Below are 16,283 nucleotides of genomic sequence, written 5' to 3'. Positions count from 1 at the left end.
TGTGAATATTCACATTGTCAACGGGCCGGGCCCGTCCCGGGCCGCCCATGGGCGGGTTTCGCGCCGCCACAGGACGGGGGCCAATTTTACACTCCTATTAATGTGAATGTTAACATGTCAATGTGAATATTCACATTGTCAACGGGCCGGGCCCGCCCTGGCTCGCGAGCGGATTTCGGGTCGCCCACGGGTAATTTTACATTCCAACCAATGTGAATTTTAAAATATGAATGTTTACATCATTAAATTGCTAATCGTTCAAAAAATATTTATAAGGGTATCAAAATTAAGTATCAAAATTAAATATAAGGGCATAAGTGTCCAAGAAAATAGTATAAATCAAGAAAATGGATTTTATGGAATACAATTATACATACATGGGACTAAATGGGTTAAAAAATTCTTTCATGGACTTCTTGGATTAAAACACTTCTAAATTGGACTTTTCAATAAAAATCCCTTATTTTTAACTATGTAATAAAGTTGATTTATATAGTGAATGAGGCCTTTGTCAATAATGGGGAAATTGTAAAAAATTTAGTACATTTTTATAATAGTGTAATTCTCTCATGTGCATGATATAAATTTATTTATGTGTTTTTTTATAAACTCAAAATTTATTTTTGTGCTTGATGCAATTCTTTCTACGTGTTAAAATTTTAAATATATATATATATATATATTCTTGTTTATAATATAATTATTTTGTAACTATATCATCTATTTACAATTTTTCGATCAATAATTGTGGGTTGTCCATGGCGTGGGCAACTGTAACCACGTGGTTCATATAACAAATATACCCGTGATTAAAATTATATAAAATATCATCAAACAATGTAAAATCACGTCGATTCATATTATTTTATTTACTAATTATGAATTAAATTTTAAATTTTATAATTTATCTTCAAAATTAATTCATTCCGTTATAATTAATATATATATATATATATATATATTACCTTCTAATAGAATATTAAAATAAAATTAAGTGTAAGAAAATTTTAATATGTGAAATTTATTACAAATTAATAGTTATATATATGAAAAATATTATATAAAATTAATTTGTGTTAGATATATATATATATATATATATATAAAATTGGGGTATTTTTTTAAGGTCCCTGATATTATGATTTTATAGTATAAAGGACATCAAATATTTTCATGATGTCTAAGGTCCCTTAACAGGATCCAGAGAAATTTCAGTCCCAGAGAAATTCTCTCCAGAGAAAATTGAAATCCAGAGAAATTTCAGTCCCAGAGAAATTCTCTCCAGAGAAAATTGAAATCCAGAGAAATTTCAGTTCCAAAGAAATTCTCTCCAGAGAAAATTGAAATTTCTCTGAGTACCAAATAAATCCAGAGAAAATTGTGGAAAGGAAATTTGTATGGCTATCCAGGAAATTTCTTTGACTTCGCAAATTTCTCTGGCTCTATTAACTACAATTAAACCCATGTCTAACAAACCCACAAACCCACAAATTTCTCTGGTTCAAAACCAGAGAAATTCTCTTCAAACCAGACAAACCAGAGAAATTCTCTCTATTTACAGTAAAGTTGTATTTTTATGAACAGAACTTGGTGAATGAGTTCAAAAACCAGAGAATTTCTCTGGTTTCAACCCAGAGAAAATTCAGTTAAAAAATCAAAGAATTTCTCTAGTTTCAACCAGAAGATCACTTTTCTCATTAATCTACACTTGGCTTCAATTTCTATTTTTATGAACTTAAGAATATAGGATTCAGATCCTCCAGTACAACAGCACACCAACATTTCAATAGTCAATGTATTGCTTTTTGTCAAAACATAATTGGAAATGCTAAAAGAGAACAAATACACATCCAGAGAAATTTCAGTTCCAAAGAAATTCTCTCCAGAGAAAATTGAAATTTCTCTGAGTACCAAATAAATCCAGAGAAAATTGTGAAAAGGAAATTTGTATGGCTATCCAGGAAATTTCTTTGACTTCGCAAATTTCTCTGGCTCTATTAACTACAATTAAACCCATGTCTAACAAACCCACAAACCCACAAATTTCTCTGGTTCAAAACCAGAGAAATTTTCTTCAAACTAGACAAACCAGAGAAATTCTCTCTATTTACAATAAAGTTGTATTTTTATGAACAGAACTTGATGATTGAGTTCAAAAACCAGAGAATTTCTCTAGTTTCAACCCAGAGCAAATTCAATTAAAAAATCAAAGAATTTTTCTAGTTTCAACTAGAAGATCACTTTTCTCATTAATCTACACTTGGCTTCAATTTCTATTTTTGTGAACTTAAGAATATAGGATTCAGATCCTCCTGTACAACAGCACACCAACATTTCAATAGTCAATGTATTGCTTTTTGTCAAAACATAATTGGAAATGCTAAAAGAGAACAAATACACAGAACTGTACGTGTAACTTAGAACAAAGTAGAACCACACCAAGTACTTGACTCCATACAGGTATCCATCTTTATTGGAAGTTCATCAAACAAAATAATTACTGTGTTAGATATAAACTGTAATCTTCAACAAAGACGACTTCACCTAGAAGAATCTTCAGAAGTGAACTTAAGTAAAATACTATTGACGCAACCAGTGCCGATCAAAAATATCATAGAGTATAACCCAGCACCGTCGGAAGCGAACCTGGATCAACGCTGCACCAAAACACATGTCCGGAGCCGACGAAGTAGCTCGATGTCGCGGATCTTCAGTCCGGCGTAGGAGATGAAGATGAGCGCCTGGATCACGAGGGCTTCGGAGACGAAGATGTATGCGATTGCGATGAGAGGAAAGGAGAGAAGGAGAACGAGGTCGGGAATCTCCACTGGGTAAAGCTTTGGAAAGTATTGGAAGATGAGGAGGACTGAGAGTCGGGTTGTTAGGGGTGGCAGTGGGTCAGATGATGAAGATAATATAAAGGACTAAAATTTCTCTGTTGTATGTTTAAGGATCTTAGACATCAAAAAATAATTTTGTGGATCTCTTCCATTATGAAAAGTGGGAGAGGGACCTTAGACTAATTTTCCCTATAAAATACTATGTATAATATTTTATATAATGCAAATGTTTCATAATTGTAGCAAACTATTATGAAGAATATTTTCAATTAACTAGCAAACTAAAACCACCCCAAACCATATAATTTCTTTATTTGTCAATCCTTCATTCACAATTTTATATATAATTTTAATTTTAAACTACCTGAAACAAACATAGAATAATATAATCGGAACAATTCTATAAATATTAACATTTTTACTGATTTTTTTTTATATTAAAAATATAATATATTTTTAGTTTTATCTTGACAATTAGGAAAAAATCCAACTTATTGACTAATTGGCTTATTTAAATCACATTAGTTCTTTAATTTTTTACACATTTTTTTTTATAAAAAATACTAAAAAAAATTAAAATGTTTTTCTTATTTTCCAAAATAGGCCTTAATAAAAATTTTATTAAGAATTTTATTACTCAATCAATTTAGAGAAATTCTAATATGCATCTCTTGAAAAAAAAGGTATATTATACGTACTCTAATTATGATCAATTTTCTTCTTTAGTTATGACATTTTAATTATAACTTATAAAAATTTTTATTATACATTATGTTCTATTTAATTATGAAATTTTTTTATAATAAAAACTAAAAAAAATATAAAATTATCACTTTTTCTTTTTTAATTACGGAGTATTTCCCATCAATTTTTAAGACACCACGTGATTCTGTTGCTCTCAATATTGCAGCCCTTTCTTTTACAGTTGTCATACGCGTGGTGGTGATCCGAACATCTTTTTATAGTAAAATTAAACTGACCTCCCATTCACAAATTTCTGATAATTATAAAAAACGGTTCGATTGGTACCTCGAATAACACGGCTCGAAATCTGGCTCGACACTAAAATGACGTCGTTTTTGTGTCGAGTTTTTTTTTTTTTTTTTTCTTTCTTCCCTGGTTTTGTTGCAGAACGAAGAAGAAGAAGAAGAAGAAGAAGGAGGGAGAAGATGAGAAGGGAGAGGGAGGAGGAGGAGGAGGCAGAGGAGGAGGAGGAGGGGGAGGGGAGGGGGCCATAAAAATCGGTTGGAGGAGGAGGGAGGCTGGGCAGACGACCGGGGCTAGCAGACGACGGTGGTGTTGCGACGTTGGTGGGGCTGGGCAGACGACCGGGGCTGGGCGAGGCGACGGTCTGCTGCGACGATCGGCGGCGGCGGCGGTGGCGGTGGCGAGGCTCTGCTTCTTCTCTTCCTCCTCTCTTCTCTCCCTCTTTCTCCTCTGTTTCCTCTCTTCTCTCCCTTTTTCTCCTCTGTTTCCTCTCTTCTCTCCCTCTTTCTCCATTTCGAGCCATTTCGAGCCTCTAAAAGTCGAGCTACGAGGCATTTTCCTATAAAAAACTCTCTTATTATTTTAATAATTACAAAAAATTTATTTATTTATTTATTTATTTTTTGATATTATTAAGATTCTCTCTTTCCATTAATTTAAGCCAAACAATATTAACTTGGTTATGCAAATAATCATAATATCCTTTACACTTAATACTCTTTAATTATAATTTATCTATATATCAAATTATTATTTTATTTCTCACAACAATTTTTTATTTTTTATTTTTTGTATTCCCTTGACTTTATATTTTTTTCCACTATAAGTTTTGAATTTTTATAAGTTTAAAATAAAAAAAATCAACCATTAATGAAATTAAGAAAGAATATCCATGTTTCTTATTTGAATTAAATTTGAGATTTAATTTAATAAAAATAATTTAAATGAAAGAAACTATAGCGATCCCGATTTTCCCTCAATTTGGTTGTCGTATTCTGGACTTAGGTTCCATAGTGTTGGTTGTTGTATATATGTTGTTTTCATCATTTAATTCTTTGTATGCGAGTTTTGGGATGTATTGGGCAGGTTTATTACAGGTTAGTAGTGAGTTTAAACCAATAGCTGCTGCCTAGAATTTTGCTTTTTCGCTCGAGCGAGCTCTGTGTTTTAGCTCATTCGCTCGAGCCAGGGTTCCTTCGCTCGAGCGTGCGTCTGCGTCTTGTTCTGGACCTGAGAGTTGCATTTCTTGACTCGAGCGAGTGAGAACTATGTTTTGGGTTTCTTCGCTTGAGCGAGCTTTTCTTCGCTCGAGCGTGCTTCTGGGTTACAGACCTGATGCTTCGATTTGTTGGCTCGAGCAAGGCTTTCTATACTCGAGCGAGGTTTCTTTGTGTCTGGTCACTCGAGCGACCATTCCTTCGCTCGAGTGAGCCTTGAATTTATCAGTTGGCAGCAATGGGGTTACACTTCATTTCTTCACCATCTCTTTTACACAAACCCTAGATCTGGCTGCTCCCTCTCTCTCTACATACCTTCTCTGTAAGATTCCATCTACTTCTAGAGTGTTTCTACCCTAATCTCTTTGTAAGAAAGATAGAGGGCGGTGTGGGCTTCACTTTAATCTGAAAAATAGTGGATTTAGAGCACTGTGGGTTTTCTTCATCTACTCCTTTGGGCTTCTAACTTCGAGGTAGGGATAACCTACTCCATTCTATGAGTTTTAACATAAATTTTAGTCATTTTGATTAGATGGTGTTGTTGGGTAATTTCGAGAAAAATTAGGGTTTGATGTATAATTCATAAAAGGGGGGTTTCAAATGTTAAACTCCATGTGTATGTGAGACCTTGGAAAATGGGATTATTGTTGTTAAATTGATGAAATTGAACCTTAGGGTTGATAATGGAAAAAGGGAAAAAATGCCCTAATTATGTTGAATAATTAATTTGAATAATTATGTGAAATTGGGTTGGAAATCATGAAATTGGATGGAATTGTAATTAAATGGTGTGGTTGGATTAATTTATCACCCACTTATGAAATTGTTGATTATTTACCTGTTCGATAAATTTATTATCTATTTAGAGATAACTGCTTTGGGCTATCGGTGGAGGATAGTCTTGATTGTTGTAGACATTGTATGATGATTAGGGAAAACTGAAACTAATCACATTGAATATGTCATTGAATATGACGGTTGGAATAATACAGCAAATGTGTGTATTGATTGATCATTGTATATGATAAGTGTTTAAATATATTGTATATGTATGTTGTTTGGGAGGAGATAGGGGATGTACTCCATGGTTTGAGAGGAGATAGGGGATGGACTCTCAAACCTGTTTGGAAGGAGATAGGGGATGGACACCACTGATACAACAAATCTGTGTATCATTTGAGATATGAAAGTGTTTTAATATGAGTTATATTCTTATGTGAATTGTGAAGTATTGAAGTATTTTAATATATGTTATAGTCTCATTGAATTGTTTGGCTAGGTTCTGAGCCATAATTATGAATCGAAACTGTATAAGTGAAGGAAATTGAAATGAAAAATGTAACGCCCTCAAAATAACAACATTAAACCCATCAGATAAGACATGCATTTACATATAAACTAACCACATTCTTTTATTCATTAGAGTTCCATTACATAAGTATTACATGTTAACATCAAAACAAAATGCCCTACGGGCTTACAGCTTTCCAAGTTAACACTTGGTTACAACAAAAGAGTACTAACTCGTACACATTAAGCCCTTGGCTTGAATTTACATGTAATACATCAAAAAGTAAAACGACAACAGTGTGTCCGCCTCTAGCCTTCCAAGCTATGTCCTTGGAGGTGGCATGCTACCTGCACCTGAAAATGATATTCCCATATAGGGTGAGCCACAGCCCAGTAGAAATACACTAAACCAACCATGAACAATGACTAAAATATTAGCAATTGATAGATGGCCAACACTGATACAATCACATAAATCACATATTTATGTCATACGACTTATGAGTCCAAGTTTCCTTTCATTTTCCCTTTTTCAACGGATAGGCATATAAGCACTAACCGCATTCTCAACAGATATGTACAACAACAATATCCACATTCTCAGATAAGCAAATAAGCTATATCCACATTCTACAACAGATATGTATACTACAATATCCACAGATAAGCATATAAGCTATATCCACACATCACAAAGATAAGCATATAAGCTCTATCTTCACTTCTTTAGACAAGCATATGAGCTGTATCTACGGAGTTCATCCCCTATCTTCTCCCAACACTATCCGGTTTAGAGGTACATCCCCTATCTTCCCCTAAACCGCGGTGTACATCCCCCATCTCCTCCTCTACACATAACGTATACAAACGCAATGGTTCTATATACAATCACTCAATACATATAGTTAATGTATTCTATCAACCGTCAAGTTCCATGACACACTTCATTGATTAGTTTCAGTTTGCCTAATCATCATGCATTGTCTACAACAATCACGACTATCCTCCACCGATAGCCCAAAGCAGTTATTTCTAAACAGAAAATAAATGCACAATGGATATTCAATCAACATTACATTTCCTTATCTCTCACCATTAATTATCCCAATTAATCAAACAATGTAATTAGGCCATTTTCCATAATTACCATTTCAACCCTTAGGTCCCATTTTCATCAATGATTTAACATCAATTCCATTTCTCTATGCCAAACATGCATTCAGGTTTATTATGAATAAAACCCCAACTTTTGTAAAATTACACAAAAGCCCCCAACTTTCACAAAATTACCAAACCAAGCCCAACATCTCAAAATACCAAAATTTAAAGACAAAATCCATAGAGAGGAGTAGGGTATCCCTACCTCGAAGTTTAAGCCACAAAGGAGATGAAGACTCGAAGATCAACTTGCTCCAAATCCAAACTTTTTCAGATTAAAACAAAGCTCTCAACGCCCTCTATCTTTTTAACAAAGGCCCTAGGCTAGATTCACACTCTAGGGAGATCAATTCTTAGAGAGAATGTAAGTTTAGAGAGAGAGGGTGTCGGATCTAGGTTTTGAAAGAAAAAGGGAGTGAAAAAGTGATGTTCAAAAACGCTACTGTCCGCTGATATAAAACACGCTCGCTCGAGCGAAGACTTGGTCGCTCGAGCGACCAGACACAAAAACTCTCGCTCGAGCCAAGAAGTTCTCGATCGAGCGAAGAAAAACCCAGACCGCTCGAGCGAAGGAAGCTTGCTCGAGCCAAGAAAGGCAACTCTCAGGTCCAGAACCAGACGCAACACTCGCTCGAGCGAAGCCACCCTGGCTCGACCCACGAGACACGAACCTCACTCTCGCTCGAGCGACCAACTCCTCGCTCGAGCGAAGGTCCAAAAATCTGGGCAGCAACACTAGGCTCCCAAACACAACCAACCTGAAACAAACCTGCCCAACACATCCTATAACTCAAATACGAAGTAAAAAGGATGCAACAAGATAATAAACAACTACCAACATCCACGGACACATGTCCGGATCACTGTACAACAAGGGTAAACCCGGGATCGCTATAACGTCCCCCCTTTAAAGAATTTCGCCCCCGAAATTAAGCACAAGTTTGCAAAAACAAGTTTTTCTCCATTTTAAACAATGTTACACTTTAACATTCAACAATTCGACCCATTACCGGTCATCCCCTCCTTTAACAAGAGGCATATCACAATATGTAAACAACATATGTATTTTCAACATGCATCAACATTATGCACTATCTTTCCAATTTCAACAATATATTCAACATATATAGTGTCACATTCAACTTCCATATAAGGCAAGTTCTTAAAATATACTTCCAATAAACCAAACATTTTCAATGTTTCACAACTTAAGACATATATAAAAGCTCTTAAGTTCAACACAATACAAAAATTAAATACAAGATCACACATCAACAAACAAGTCCGGATATTTCTCACGGACTCCCAACTCACGTTCCCAAGTGGCTTCCTCCACTCCGTGATGTTTCCACAAGACTTTCACCAAAGGAATGGTCTTGCCACGCAGGACCTGATCCCGCCTATCCAAGACCCGAACCGGTCTCTCCTCATACGAGGCATCCTCATCTACTTCTAAATCGGTCCAATCCAACACATGTGATGGATCTGGCTCATACTTCCGAAGCATACTCACATGAAACACGTCATGTACTCCGGACAACTGCGGCGGTAAGGTTAACCGATAAGCAACCTCACCAATCCTCTCAAGGATCTCAAAAGGACCAATAAACCGAGGGGATAACTTCCCACTCTTCCCAAACCTCATCAGACCTCGCCTAGGTGATATCTTCAGAAAGACATGATCACCTACCTCAAATGCCAAAGGCCTCCTCCTACGGTCGACATAACTCTTTTGTCGACTCTGGGCTGTAACAAGCCTCCTACGGATAAGCTCAACTTTCTCCGTCGTCTCCCTAACCAACTCCGGACCCAACAAAGGTGTATCACCCACCTCGGCCCAACAAACTGGAGACCTACACGGTCGGCCATACAAGGCCTCAAACGGTGCCATACCGATGCTAGACTGAAAACTGTTGTTGTAGGCAAACTCTACCAATGGCAAGTGCCTCTCCCACGTCCCACTGAAATCCAGGACACAACCCCGAAGCATATCCTCGAGGATCTGAATAATACGTTCGGACTGCCCGTCAGTCTGAGGATGATAGGCCGTACTAAAGGTCAACTTAGTGCCCAAGGCACTCTGCAAACTCTGCCACAACCTAGCAGTAAAACGAGGATCTCTATCTGAGACGATCGTCACTGGGACCCCGTGCAATCTCACTACGTCCCGAATATACAAATCGGCAAGATGATCCACCGAATCTCTCACGCGCATAGGAATAAAGTGCGCCGACTTAGTCAACCGGTCTACAACCATCCAAATAGCATCACTACCCCGTTGAGTCCTCGGAAGACCCACAACGAAGTCCATAGTGACATGCTCCCACTTCCACTTGGCAATAGGCAAGGGTTGCAACAAACCCGCTGGCCTCTGATGCTCGGCCTTCACTTGCTGGCAAGTAAGGCACTTTGATACGAAAACAGCCACATCTCTCTTCATACCCCGCCACCAAAACTGGCGACCCAAATCCTGATACATCTTAGTACCTCCCGGATGCACTGCAAGGCGCGAATGGTGAAACTCTCGGAGTACTTCCTCTCGGCAAGACTCCGGTACAAACAAACGGTCTCGGTATCTCACACTCAGGTCGGGATACAGCGTCAAACCCTTCTCAACTTTCCCACTGGAGATCTTCTCTCGGAGGGATTCTACCTCAAGGTCACCTCTCTGTGCCTCTAACACTCTAGTCACAAGTATAGGCTGCGTAACAACAGAAAACAAGGCCGCAGCCTCAACAAATTCGCCCAGTAGCAAATCAAACTCGCCAAGTGCTCCCAACATCTCCCATTCCCGGATGGTTATACTAGCTATATCACCAATGGCCTTCCTACTAAGGGCATCGGCCACAACATTGGCCTTTCCCGGATGATAATGCAACTCAAAATCATAGTCCTCGATGAACTCCATCCATCTCCTCTGCCTCAAATTCAAGTCTCTCTGTGTAAACAGATACTTCAAACGCTTGTGATCCGAGAATACCTCGAACCTCTCACCATAAAGGTAGTGCCTCCAGATTTTCAAGGCAAAGATCACAACCGCTAACTCTAGGTCGTGCGTGGGGTAATTCTTCTTGTGTATTTTCAACTGACGTGAGCCATAAGCTACCACTTTCCCTTCTTGCATTAACACACAACCCAAACCCTCTCGTGAGGCATCACAATAAACCGCATAACCCAACCCTCTCTCCGGAATAATCAACACCGGAGCGGTGGTCAATCTAACTTTCAGCTCTTGGAACGACTTTTCACAAGTCTCATTCCACACAAACTTGACTCCCTTCCGAGTCAGTCTAGTCAACGGTGACGCTAACCTGGAGAAATCTTTCACAAACCGATGGTAATACCCAGCTAATCCCAGAAAACTGCGGATCTCAAACACACTCTTAGGCTGTGCCCAATCTTGCACTGCCTCAACCTTGGATGTATCAACAGACACCCCTTCCCCGGATACCACATGGCCTAAGAATTTGACTTCCCTCAACCAGAACTCACACTTCCCAAACTTGGCATACAGCCTATGGGCTCTAAGCAACTCAAGCACCACTCTCAAGTGTTCCTCGTGCTCCTCCTCTGACGTCGAATAGATAAGGATGTCGTCCACGAAGACGACCACAAATCGGTCTAAGAACTCCCGGAAAACCCGGTTCATCAAGTCCATAAAGACTGCCGGCGCATTGGTGAGCCCAAATGGCATCACCAGAAACTCATAATGGCCATACCGCGTACAGAATGCCGTTTTCGGAATATCCTCTTCCCTGACCCTCAACTGGTGGTAACCCGATCTCAAGTTTATCTTAGAGAAACAACGGGAACCCTTCAACTGGTCAAACAAATCATCTATACGGGGCATAGGATACTTATTCTTAACCGTAGCCCGATTCAACTTCCGGTAGTCAATACACAATCTCAAGGCACCATCTTTCTTTTTAACAAAGAGGGCCGGTGCTCCCCACGGCGAAACACTAGGGCGAACAAAGCCCTTATCAAGCAATTCCTGGAGCTGAACTTTCAACTCAACCAATTCTGCTTGAGCAAAATGGTAAGATGCCATAGAAATCGGCGCCGTACCAGGCACTAAATCAATAGAGAACTCAATCTCTCGGTGAGGTGGCAAACTAACAAGATCTTCGGGAAAGACATCCGAATACTCACAAACCACCCTCGGCAATACATGCTGGGTCTCACCACTCTCACCACTCTCAAAGCTAGCAAGTAGACCACTAAGCTCACTTCGCCCTCGCGAATCATACCCCGGTGGCAAAACATTACCAACCCGGTCTCCCAAGAAATGGAACCACTCCCCGCTCAAGGTACATAACGTGACCCTCTGGCGGTAGCAATCAATAACAGCCCGGTATGACGATAGCCAGTCCATACCCAAAATAACATCAAAACCCTTCATAGGCATGACAACAAACGGAAAAGGAAGCCTATAGTCGGCGACCTCTATATCACATCCTCTAACACCCTGTTTCAGGATCAACTCACCACCCAAAGGCGATACCACACAAATAGGAGATGCTAACTGTGCTAACTCCAATTCCAAAACAGATGCAAATGCAGCAGATACAAAAGAATGAGATGCACCCGTGTCTATCAACACACTAGCAACCGAGTTGCAAAACAGAAAAGTACCTCTCACTACTGATGGAGCCGGTACTAAATCCTGCGCGGTAACAGCGTACACGCGCCCCGTAGGCCCCTGGTCTACCTGCTCACCTCTCGGAGCAAAAGACTGCTGCACAGACTGGGATGACGAAGCTCCCGGATTGGCCCTCGAGGCCTGCACAGACTGAGCTGGCTGAAAACCCTGCGACTGCCTAGAACTAGACGCTCCCGAAGTGGCACTCAACTGCGGGAAAAACCTCTTCAGGTGCCCAAGCTGTCCACACTGATAACAAGACAAGGGCTGTCCCCTGCCCAAACTCTGACTCTGCGGTCTAGCTGAAGAAGAAGCAGCTCTCTGACCCCCACCCTTCTGCGGGCAAACAGAAACCTTGTGGCCCAGCTGGCCACACCTGTAACAGGTGAATTCCCCCTGACCACCTCTCTCGAAGCCTGCACTCGGCACTGGGAAGGTCGATCTAGCAACACCACCCTGCGACTCCTGAGGGTTAGAACCCCTCTGCCTCTTGCCATCACCCTGACTATCCTGGCTCCTCTTGGAGCCTCTCTGCCCCTCATCCTCCTCCTGCATCATAAGCTCCATATGAGCTGCAGCGTCCACTAGGTGTCTATACTTTCGGATATAAGACCCACCAACTCTCAACTTGAGGCCCCGCCTCAACTTCCGCTCAAACTCATAGCAACGGCGTTCCTCAGACGCCACTAGTTCAGGTGCAAACCTGGACAAACTAGTAAAAGTAGCCTCAAACTCGGCCACTGACAAGCCCTGCTGATTAAGCCGGCTAAACTGATCCCTCAGCTTCTCCCTAGCTGCTGCAGACAAAAACCTCTCCTGAAAAGCATTTATAAACGCCTCCCAAGTACCACCAACACGAGCCTTCTCGTACTTCCACCATTGACCCGCATCTCCCTTCAGTTGGAAGGATGCCAAGGTCACTTTCAGTGCTCCGTCCTCGATGCCATGCATCTCGAACGTCTTACTCATTTGCTCTAGCCACTCATCAGCCTTCAGTGGCTCCTTCGGATCCCCGATAAACTCATCCGGATTAGACCGGAAAAACTCCCTCTTCAAGAAAGAAGGCCCTGCCTCAGCGGCCTGATTCCCCGCTCTAAGAATACCCAAAGCTCCTACTATCTCTCTGGCCAAGGCACCCATAGCCTGCTGACCCACTAGCTCAGCCACATTGGCCTGACCAACTCCCTCCTGTACTGCCGGAATCTCACCCGGTAACGGTGCTTCCTGCCTCGCAGGTCTACCACGCCTAGCACCTCTTCCTCGTCCTGACATCCTAATAAAGGTAACACAGAACATTAGCACATTCACAAATGTGCCGAAACTAAACACTCACGTCCTAATGCATGGACAACTGTAATTCACTCCACGTAAGCACATAAACACATAAGCACTTACGAATTTCATTTCCGGATAATGATAGTCTCGAGGCGTTACTAGAGTTCCGGTTAGAAACAGCATTGATCAAGTGCTTTTCCAACAAGACTCTCAGGAACCCAAGGATCCAATCAACATCCTAGAAACTAAATCCCATACCCACATAGTCACATAAGCATGTTATCAAGTAAGCACATAGCATATGATACTACATCTAAGTCTCTATCAAGCGAGACAAACCCATTGTGATACTAATCACTTCCCACGTACCCAAAGTATTCGAACCCGGTACGCTCTGATACCAAGTTGTAACGCCCTCAAAATAATAACATTAAACCCATCAGATAAGACATGCATTTACATATAAACTAACCACATTCTTTTATTCATTAGAGTTCCATTACATAAGTATTACATGTTAACATCAAAACAAAATGCCCTACGGGCTTACAGCTTTCCAAGTTAACACTTGGTTACAACAAAAGAGTACTAACTCGTACACATTAAGTCCTTGGCTTGAATTTACATGTAATACATCAAAAAGTAAAACGACAACAGTGTGTCCGCCTCTAGTCTTTCAAGCTATGTCCTTGGAGGTGGCATGCTACCTGCACCTGAAAATGATATTCCCATATAGGGTGAGCCACAGCCCAGTAGAAATACACTAAACCAACCATGAACAATGACTAAAATATTAGCAATTGATAGATGGCCAACACTGATACAATCACATAAATCACATATTTATGTCATACGACTTATGAGTCCAAGTTTCCTTTCATTTTCCCTTTTTCAACGGATAGGCATATAAGCACTAACCACATTCTCAACAGATATGTACAACAACAATATCCACATTCTCAGATAAGCAAATAAGCTATATCCACATTCTACAACAGATATGTATACTACAATATCCACAGATAAGCATATAAGCTATATCCACACATCACAAAGATAAGTATATAAGCTCTATCTTCACTTCTTTAGACAAGCATATGAGCTGTATCTACGGAGTTCATCCCCTATCTTCTCCCAACACTATCCGGTTTAGAGGTACATCCCCTATCTTCCCCTAAACCGCGGAGTACATCCCCCATCTCCTCCTCTACACATAACGTATACAAACACAATGGTTCTATATACAATCACTCAATACATATAGTTAATGTATTCTATCAACCGTCAAGTTCCATGACACACTTCATTGATTAGTTTCAGTTTGCCTAATCATCATGCATTGTCTACAACAATCACGACTATCCTCCACCGATAGCCCAAAGCAGTTATTTCTAAACAGAAAATAAATGCACAATGGATATTCAATCAACATTACATTTCCTTATCTCTCACCATTAATTATCCCAATTAATCAAACAATGTAATTAGGCCATTTTCCATAATTACCATTTCAACCCTTAGGTCCCATTTTCATCAATGATTTAACATCAATTCCATTTCTCTATGCCAAACATGCATTCAGGTTTATTATGAATAAAACCCCAACTTTTGTAAAATTACACAAAAGCCCCCAACTTTCACAAACTTACCAAACCAAGCCCAACATCTCAAAATACCAAAATTTAAAGACAAAATCCATAGAGAGGAGTAGGGTATCCCTACCTCGAAGTTTAAGCCACAAAGGAGATGAAGACTCGAAGATCAACTTGCTCCAAATCCAAACTTTTTCAGATTAAAACAAAGCTCTTAACGCCCTCTATCTTTTTAACAAAGGCCCTAGGCTAGATTCACACTCTAGGGAGATCAATTCTTAGAGAGAATGTAAGTTTAGAGAGAGAGGGTGTCGGATCTAGGTTTTGAAAGAAAAAGGGAGTGAAAAAGTGATGTTCAAAAACGCTACTGTCCGCTGATATAAAACACGCTCGCTCAAGCGAAGACTTGGTCGCTCGAGCGACCAGACACAGAAACGCTCGCTCGAGCCAAGAAGTTCTCGATCGAGCGAAGAAAAACCCAGACCGCTCGAGCGAAGGAAGCTCGCTCGAGCCAAGAAAGGCAACTCTCAGGTCCAGAACCAGACGCAACACTCGCTCGAGCGAAGCCACCCTGGCTCGACCCACCAGACACGAACCTCACTCTCGCTCGAGCGACCAACTCCTCGCTCGAGCGAAGGTCCAAAAATCTGGGCAGCAACACTAGGCTCCCAAACACAACCAACCTGAAACAAACCTGCCCAACACATCCTATAACTCAAATACGAAGTAAAAAGGATGCAACAAGATAATAAACAACTACCAACATCCACGGACACATATCCGGATCACTGTACAACAAGGGTAAACCCAGGATCGCTATAAAAAATGGATGTACTTGATGTTGAATTGAAAAGTGTTGTAAGTTGGTTCATAAGTGCCAACCATACATCAAATGCTATTGTTTTAGTTATTTCTCGTACTTGGTTTAGTATATCTCTACTTGGCATTGGCTCACCCTATATGGGACATCATTTTCAGATTTAGGTGATATGCCACCTCCAAGGACATAGCTTGGGAGGCTTAGAGGCTGAAGATCCCTTTTTTGTTGTTTACCTTTTTGTGTATTACATGTAAATTCAAGCCGATGGCTTAATGTGTATGAGTTAGTACTCTCTTTTTTTTTTTTTTTTTTTTTTGCAACCAAGTGTTGGCTTGGAAAGTTGTAAGCCCGTAAGACATTTACTTTTGTTGTCAACATGTAATACTTTTGTGATAAATACTTTGATAAATAGATGTACACTTTATTCTCTTGAATATATGGTCAATTTCTTATATCATGAAT

At 39.9% G+C, this 16,283-nt stretch overlaps 2 long non-coding RNA genes across 2 annotated transcripts; one reads left to right on the top strand and one right to left on the bottom strand.

The window, feature by feature from the left end:
- Positions 1-2,324: 2,324 nt before the first annotated feature.
- LOC145789648 (uncharacterized) lies at positions 2,325-3,161 on the bottom strand. The gene is made up of 2 exons (XR_014327793.1): positions 2,647-3,161; positions 2,325-2,468 (listed from the first exon to the last, which is right to left on the bottom strand). It is a non-coding gene; the product is annotated as an uncharacterized LOC145789648 (long non-coding RNA).
- Positions 3,162-3,450: 289 nt separating this feature from the next.
- LOC145823744 (uncharacterized) lies at positions 3,451-16,273 on the top strand. Its single transcript, XR_014365883.1, has 2 exons — positions 3,451-5,517; positions 15,980-16,273. It is a non-coding gene; the product is annotated as an uncharacterized LOC145823744 (long non-coding RNA).
- Positions 16,274-16,283: the final 10 nt, after the last annotated feature.

The sequence above is a fragment of the Camellia sinensis genome, chromosome 1 (assembly GCF_055761805.1).
Source record: "Camellia sinensis isolate YWXY chromosome 1, ASM5576180v1, whole genome shotgun sequence".
NCBI classification, from domain to species: domain Eukaryota; kingdom Viridiplantae; phylum Streptophyta; class Magnoliopsida; order Ericales; family Theaceae; genus Camellia; species Camellia sinensis.
This window is presented reverse-complemented; position numbering and strand designations above follow the sequence as displayed.